This window comes from Tuber melanosporum (assembly GCF_000151645.1).
Source record: "Tuber melanosporum whole genome shotgun sequence assembly, scaffold_2, strain Mel28".
Taxonomy (NCBI): Eukaryota; Fungi; Ascomycota; class Pezizomycetes; order Pezizales; family Tuberaceae; genus Tuber; species Tuber melanosporum.
The window spans coordinates 718,429-727,343 of NW_003298863.1; positions in this window are offsets into that span (position 1 = coordinate 718,429).

Consider the following 8,915-nt stretch of genomic DNA (forward strand, 5'->3'; position numbering starts at 1 on the left):
ACATCTATAACATGTCCTAGGATATCGAGTTTATCGGTAAACAGAATTGATTTGTTTCTGCTAGCGTAGAATTTAGCTTCCCTAAGTTTGGTACAAACCAAACCTATATGGTAGGCGTGTTCTGTTGCGGTGTTCGCGAAGATGAGAATATCATCAATGTAGACCCAAACAAAATGGTGGAGATATTGGCTTAGGACGTTTTCCATAATTCGCATAAAGGTGGTAGGTGCATTCATATCACCTTGTAACATAACTCGGCTAATGAAAATTCCGAAGGGTGTTTTGAAACTATTGTAGCGTTCGCTTTCTGGGTCTAACCTTGTTTGGAAGTAGGCATCGCTTAGGTCAATCTTACTTCGGAATCTTGTCCATCCAACTGCATTTAGGATCGGGGTTTGGTTTAGGATAGCGGAGCTGTCCATAACCGTGTTTTCGTTCCGTAGCTTGAGATCAACCAAGGGGCGGATTCTTTTGCCATCTGCTTTGGGTTGAACAAACATAGGAGCGGCACCTGGGGCTTCTGCCAGGTAGATGACTCCTCTTCTTTGTTGTTGGTTGATCCAATCACAAAGTAGGCCTTTGTATGCCTTAGGAATAGAGTAGGTGGGTTGGTTCTTAAGATTGGAGGGGTCTCGAAGGCGGTTGTGGTGGTTCACCTCTCTCATAGGTGGTAGTTCTTCGGGTATTTGATCAGGGAAAACATCAGAGTATTCATCCAATAGTCTTTGGGTAGTTGCTTCACAGACTGCAGCGCGGTATTCTCTGCTTGTTGGCTTGCATGAGACTCTGACCTTCTGATCTGGGAAATCGATGGTTGATTCCCCACACCTGATTATAGCTTTGTGACGGTTCAGGAATGGCATGCCTATTAGGGCATCGTATTTGGCTAAGTTTCCAACCAGCATTTCCTGGGGGGGTAGGACTGCAGAACCAAGTTGAATGGTTGCACTACAGGTTTTATGGCTTGTGGATCATGATCCTTTTACTGCCATATTGACTGGTATGGGTTGGTTAAGGTCTCGGGTTGGGAGTCCATGGACAGAGAAAAAGGCATTACTGATCATATCTCTTCCGATTACACCAGTGTCGAATAGGACTCGAGCCCTTTTGCCATTGATCAGGATAGTACCTTCTAGAGCGGTGTGTGCTTTGAATGTAGCCGGAGGTCGAACAGTGTTGCATTCTACATCGATATATCCGATATGGATTTCTTCATATTCACTGGATTGGGTGTTATCGCTTTCAACATTATTCGCCGATGCCTCTTGCTCAATTGCCTTTCCTTTCATTTTCTTCGTAGGATAATTCTTTGCCATGTGTCCTGTTTTTCCGCATTCACAGCATTCTCCTTTTTGCCGTCTCGATTCTTTGGAGGATTTTGTTTTCTTCTTGAAAACCTGTGGGGTATCGTCTTCAGAGTTGCTGGAGGCTTTGTGTCGTGGCTGGCTGTTCCTACTGGAGGATGTCTGTATTTTGTAGGCCTTGGTCTCATGGAGGATGGCATCCTTCCGTTCTGCTCTTGCCATTATTACTGCGATTTGATCGCCGTCTTCCTCGAGTCGTTCTACTTCTCGCCAGAGGGTAGGGTGCATGGTGTCGTAGAATCGTCGCTTCAGGATGTATTTGGAGATACTTCCTCTCTCCATCTGATCCTTATACATCATTAGGTCCATAGCCACGTCGTAATTCGCATGACATGCGTTCCGTTAACTTGCTGGAGCTGGTTGAATTTGTTGTATAGGAGGTCGTTGGTTATAGAGGATTGGAATCGTCCTTTCAGGTAATCGAGAACTGTAGTTCCTCTTAATCTTATATTCCCGCCGAAATCCTTATAGCATTAGTGGTAAGCGTCGGTTGCCTTTCCTTCGCAGAATGATCCAATGATAAGTTCGGTTGTAGGGTCTTCCACATCTTTTCCTTGTAATAGTAGGAAGTGTGAGAGTTCTGTTGCCCATCGTTCAAAGGCTTCAGGTTTGAGATCTTTTCCTTCTCCTGTGAACTTCGCTGGGATGTGGAGTTTAAACTTAGGGGGTTCAAATGCTGCGGGTACCTCCTCTTCTTCAGGCCTTGCCCGAGATTTCCCTCCTCCAGAAGGCCCTCCTCCTGTGCTAGCCATATCTGATTCGCTACTAGATTCGGGGTCGTTTGGAGGTTCAAAGGAAGGCTTCTTTGCTTGAGTAGAAGGGAATTCTCCTTGAGGTTGTGTATCTTCCATGTTTGCAGGATGGCCCGGCTTTTTAGCAGAGCGCTGGGGTTGTTTCTTCCTTGTAAGGTCTTGCCGTGGGATTTGCTTCCCACTCCTGGTCGTTAAAGACTCTATTTTGGGTTTGAGATGAAGCCGAATGTACTGTGATTCTGCCGCTTCTCTCCGCTAGCGTTCTGAGGTGGATATCGATAGGTTGATCAGGCCTAAATCCGGGGACAGGTTCTTAACCACGTGCTGAGGTTGAAAAAATGTAACATGTTCGCAAGGTGCTAATCACGTTATTGGTATTAGATATGATAGTTGGCAGGTGGCCTGCTCTTCCAGAGAGGAGGCGAGAGCTGAGAACTAAATGAGGCTTCAAGGGTGTACTGAGGAACAAAGAAGTAACCGTTCAACCAAGTATATTGAAATACTGTCTGTCGAAGTCTGCCTTTTCTATCGTAGAAACAGGCGGTCTTTAAATACACAAATCTGTTCATGTCTAGCATGAACGAAACTAATTAAAGGTATCAACTGATACTCTTTGGTAAAACTCCTTAAGTATCAAACCATACTTAAAACAAAACATAAAACAAAACCAAGTATCAAACGATACTTAAAACAAAACCTAAAACAAAACCAAGTATCAAACGATACTTAAAACAAAACATAAAACAAAACCAAGTATCAAATGATACTTAAAACAAAACATAAAACAAAACCAATAACCGAGTACCCGTACTGGTTACAAAAGGATTGGAGGAGATATGTTTTGAACAACGACCATCCAGTCCGAGTTCTAACCGACTATAAGAATCTGGCCCTATTCATGACTATGAAAGAACTGAAGGACCGCCAGATAAGGTGGATGGAAAATCTTAACAAATACAACTTCAAAATTGAATATCCATTAGGCAAAGTGAGTGGAAAGCCAGATGCTCTCACAAGGATTGCAAGTGACAAACCATAAACGAAAGAAGACAAAAGAATCAAACACAAAGCAAGCAAGCTATTACCAAAAACCTACTTCGAGGCAATAGAGGTTATCTAATTCATATCAACTGAGGAATGGGAGATTGAGAAGGCAAAAGATGGAGACAAAACAATTCAGGCAATAAGAGAAGCATTGAAGGAAGAAAAAAAGGAGATGAAAGGAATTGCTCTGGGTTTATGCCAATAGAAGGATGGGAACATGTGGTACAACGAAAAACAATGGATTCTGAAAAAAGAAGAGATAAGGACAGACATCATACGACAATACCACGATATCCGAAAAGCAGGACACGGAGGAACGGCTAAACCTACAGAATTCATCACGAGGTCATTCTATTGGCCAGGCCTATGTGAAGATGTCAAACGATATGTCAAAAACTGCAACATATACCAAAGGATGAAAACGGCTAAATACGCACCATATGGATTACTAAAATAGAATGAAGTTCCCGAACGACCATGGGAAACAATTACTATGGATTTCATCATGGACCTACCGGCATCGGAAAATTGCGATAGCATCCTGGTTATGGTGGATTGTCTGACTAAAATGAGTCATTTCATTGCGGTCAGGAAAGATATTGATAGGAGGGATTTTATAGAGACATTCTTCCGAGAAGTCTTCCAACTTCACGGCCTCTCAAAGAATATTATTACCGATCAAGGAACACTATTCACGTCAGGACAATAGAAGAACGTAATGGGAGAAATGGGGATACAAAATAGAATGAGCACAGCATTCCACCTGCAAATAGATGGACAAACGGAATGGGTAAATGCGATACTCGAACAAGATTTATGGGCCTACATCAATTATCAACAAGATGATTGGTACAAACTGTTATCAATGGCTGAATTCACATACAACAACAAAAAGCAAGTAATGATCGGCACAACACCTTTCTTCGCGAATTGCGGACAACATCCACAAAGTCAGACCACATATTATACGATTAATAGTATAATACCAGATAAAACAGATATGGGAAAACTACAGGAGACATTACAATACAAAATGAGTTATGCACAACAACAACAAAAAGAACAATACGATAAGCACCAAAGACCGGATTCGAACATCCAACCAGGAGATATGGTATGGCTAATACCATGCAATATCCAGACGACTCGACCATCAAAGAAATTGGACTATAAGAAAATTGGACTATTCAGGATACTGGAAAGAGTGGACAGCCAAACTTATAAACTTGACCTTTCACCCTCAATGCGAATACAAAACACATTCCACATCTCACTCCTCGAATTACATAATGACAACAAGTTTCCCTTACAAAAACCTATTCCTCCTCCTCTGATCGAACTCGATGGAGAACCAGAATACGAACTAGACCTTTAAAACTTTGTATTTCACATACAACTTTAAACATGCACAAGAGGCCATCTCAACCTTCCACAAGCGATACTCAGGCAAGCCCAGCCCAGGTAACAATCACATTCAACCAAGACAAAAGCAAGGGAAAGGCTCCTATGCTATTGCAACAACACCAGGGCTGGGGCGATAGGCTCCGCCAAATCACATCGACCAGCTCCGAATACTCATTTATGGGGCCAACTGATGAAGAACTCAGAGAAAGGGAAAAACAAGCACAGCATAATGCCATATCATGGACGGTATGCTATGATGATGGTTGCCAAACACACTTTGGTGACAAAGAAGGCTTGGGATGGTTTCCGAGGGAATGTCGAAAGCATGGTCCACGTCCGGACCACATCCTGAAGCATTGGCAACAATGCTTCAAAAATGTGTGGAGGATGTACTGGGCACAGAAAATCTCTGCGGGATTCTACCTGCAGAAGGATAGAAGCAGGAAAGAGTTGGAATGAGAAGATGCCAGGAAGGCATAGGCCGTGAGGACGTGGTCCAGGGAGGGAGGAGCCCAAAACTCCTGAGCAGACATGGAACCAGACATCAAGAGCCTACACAAAGCAAATCCACGAACTCCGAGAACAACTTGGCCAAACTGAGGCCACAATTTTGGCAAACGACAAAATGATCGTGGAGATAAGACAGCTGAATGATAATCAGTGGCCCAAGATCGAGATGGCGAATCTGACCCTAGAATCGGTAAGGGTCAGATGGAGGATGGCAGATGAAAAGTTCCACAAACTGAGAAGGACCATGCGCTTGGCAGGACAGGAACTATTGAAACCGGGAGAAAAAGCCTGATGGGACGCTAATGTCATGAATGTAACTTGGCATGAAAATAGGTTTCTATGTGACACATTGTTATGAGTCACAGGTATGTGATTGTTTCACACATATGACTCATTCGAGTCATATGATTTGTTATGTGTGGGATTTGTGATGCTTTCGCACATGGCTCAAATATGAGTCATGGGATGTGTCCCTTGCGAGTATGTCTTGCGAGTGTGCCTTGTAGGTAAGCCTTACACATATGATTTATGTTTCGTACATGACCTCATTATGAGGTCATGGGTTTCACTCATATGACTCAGTTGAGTCATATGACTTGTTTATTGTGTTATGATTAGTTTATGAGTATTGACACATGACCTCACTATAAGGTCATGGGTTTTGAACATGTGACCACTTTGGTCACATGACTAGTTTGTTATGATTGGGTTTCGCACATGTGACCACTTTGGGTCACATGACTATGGGTGGAAAGAACACTATATAAGAAGGCCGATGCGGCCATGGAGGATAAGTTCTTTACGCTTTATTCTAAGTACTTTTCCTACTTATTACTTTGACGAATATAAAACACCTTTACGATCTTTATCTTTATTGCAAGGTTATTGCTACGCCAAGGAAAGCTCTTCAGGAAGAAGAGTTAGAGAAAACTTACTATCGGTAATGTAGGTAGAGGCCTAGTACTATCGTAAGACAAGAAAGGAGAAGAAAGAGAAGAGCAGTATCATTCTTGATCACTAAGAACTAACCATCGAAGGAGAGATCGTTACATCCAGATAGGAATGCCATTTCTAAACAGCTACAAGGTTATCATCAGATGTGGAGAGTCTACTATCGACTTCGCAGAACAAAAGGTCAGAGTCTGATACAATCCAACAATCACAGAATACCAAGCCACAGCCCATAAAGCAACTGCTCAATGGCTATTAGATGAATACTCTGATGTTTTCCCTGATCAGATCCCAGAAAAACTGCTGCCTATTTGTAATGGGGTCACCCTCTGAGAAGATAGATCCCGAGATTGGGACTGCACCAAAATGAATTCTTCTGCAAAGTGAACAAATATAAAAGAGTGTCAAGATCTCAATCAGTAGAGTTTGAAGAAACAAAACAGTAAAACTTAATATTGTTAGGCCACAGCTTTACTCAATTAAGTCTATATCTCAAGAGGTAGTTGATTGCCGAGTAGACAAGAACTCAGATATGCTTAAGGGGAATTCATATACTGCCAGTTAATCTCATCACCACTTTGCATTCGCCAGTACCCAACTCTACGAGACTGCCTAGCCAACCTCTACGGGTCAGACCAAAGATTCTCCATAGCGAACTAGAGTACTCTATGGTTTACTGACATCCACTCGATAGAAGTGTGTTAGCCGCTGTATTTACAATGCAATTGCAGCAGTAAAAACCCTTCATATTGCGGATATGTCAGTGGCGAACTCCTATGCCCAAGTGGATGTGATACCAATTATAGAACTCTCTACCCATAAATACTTAGTCTTCTCCAAGCATCCACAGCTTCTAAACATCTATCCGGTTCTACTCTATTCTATATTATTCTGGATAATAGCCACATAGCTCTCCTGATAGACCCCATTGGAGGCTGTCTACTATTAGGTGCTACCCACAGTTAACCCTCCTAGAAGTAGGTCTTATAGTGACCTCAGACTAGAGTCTCAAAGTGCTTTACGATTCTCTAATACTATTACACTTTCGTGGCAACGGACTTTGGATACCTTGCCTACTGGGCTTCAGTAACCTCATGTACTACCTTAAACTTTAAAATAGTATCACTCTGTCAGCTCTGGTCCGCTTTACATAAAACCACCTGGAGGCCATTCTCCAAGTTCTCCTCCACCTCCTCATATATCCTGCGGACCACTTCTAGTCAGATGGACAGTGGGAGCGCATAAGGTATTATGTAGTATCTCCACCTGGAGACTTTTACTAGGCTTACAGCAAATCTCCAGGCATAGCCCATAATGCTAGGAACTTATAACGGAGCCAGAGGGGTGTGTTAACCACCATACCCCTAAGTTACAGCTTGTTTAAAGCTCAACTGGTTGTCTTGGAGTAATCTGCACAACCTGAGATTTGAACACCCTATTAAATTTTAGTCTTATGTGACAAACAATCTAGTAACTGCTCCGAAAGTCCTACGTAATAAGTTACTTTCAAGGTAAGTTAACTTAGCTCCATAGCAGGATAACCTATGGTTCAAGGTAGAGTAACACTGGTCCAAAGGTAGGGTAACTTGTAACGAGACTCCATGGAGTACTATTACAGTTAACCAAACCTATACTCAAACCATATCAAGAGACTACTGTGGTAGGAATGGTGGTAGACTAGAGTCTACCGGCTAGAGGTACTGTAGGTTAGGTACCTCAGTTGGGCATACAATACTATACTAAGAAGTATACGGGTACTAGTAAGGAGCGGTAGTTACCCTACTCAGTAGGGTAATCTAAGTAGTCAATTTGGAAGTTACCCTGAATTACTCAATAGTAAGTCCAAGTAGAGTTACCCTACAGTGTATGGTAACTCTGCGTGCTGTTACCCTACCTTTAGACTAAAGTTACCCTGCCTTGGGCTATGGGTTATCCTGTTAGGAAGCTAAGTTACCCTACCTTAAAACTAACTTGTTACACAGGACTTCGGGGGAAGTTACTAGATTGTTTGTCAAGTGAAACTACATAAGGTGTTCGAATCTCAGGTTGTACTCTGAACAAGCTGTAACTTGGAGGTGTGGTAGCTAGTACCCCCTCCTGCCCTGCTATAAGGCCTTGGCATCATGGGCTACAGCCTAGAGAGTTGCTGTAAGCCTAGTAAATATCTTCAGGTGGAAATACTCCTGTAACGCCGTATAGGTTCCCGCTGTCCTTCCCGCCAGAAGCGGTCCGTAGGATATGCGGGAGGGTAGAGGTGAACCTGGAGAATAGTCTCCAGGTGGCTTCGTGTAAAACAGACCAGAACTGATGGAGTAATACTACTTTGAAGTCTAAGGTAGTATGTGAGGTTACCAAAGGCTAGTGGGTGAGGTAACCAAAGTCCTTTGCCCCGAAAGTGTAATAGGATTGGAGAATCATTAGGGACTCTGAAATGCTAGTCTAAGGTTATGATAAGACCCGTTTCTAGGAGGGTTGACAGTGGGTAGCGCCTATTGGTAGTTAATATCCGAAGAGGACAATCGGGAGAGCTATGTGGCCATTATCCGGAATGATATAGAATAGAGTAGAACTAAATAGATGTTCAGGGGCTGCGGATGCTTGTGGAAGACTAAGTGTAGGTGGGTAGAGAGTTCTATAGTTGGTATCGCATCTACTTGGGCATGACAGCTCACTACTGACTGTCACGAATGTGACTTGGCGAGGAAAAGGTTTTCACGTGACACATGGTTATGAGTCACAGGGATGTTATTGTTTCACATATATGACTCTTTTGAGTAATATGATTTCTTATGTGTGGGATTTGTGATGCTTTCACACCTGGCTCAAATATGAGTCAGGGGACGTGCGCCTGATGAATATGCCTTGCAAGTATGCCTTGAGGGTATACCTT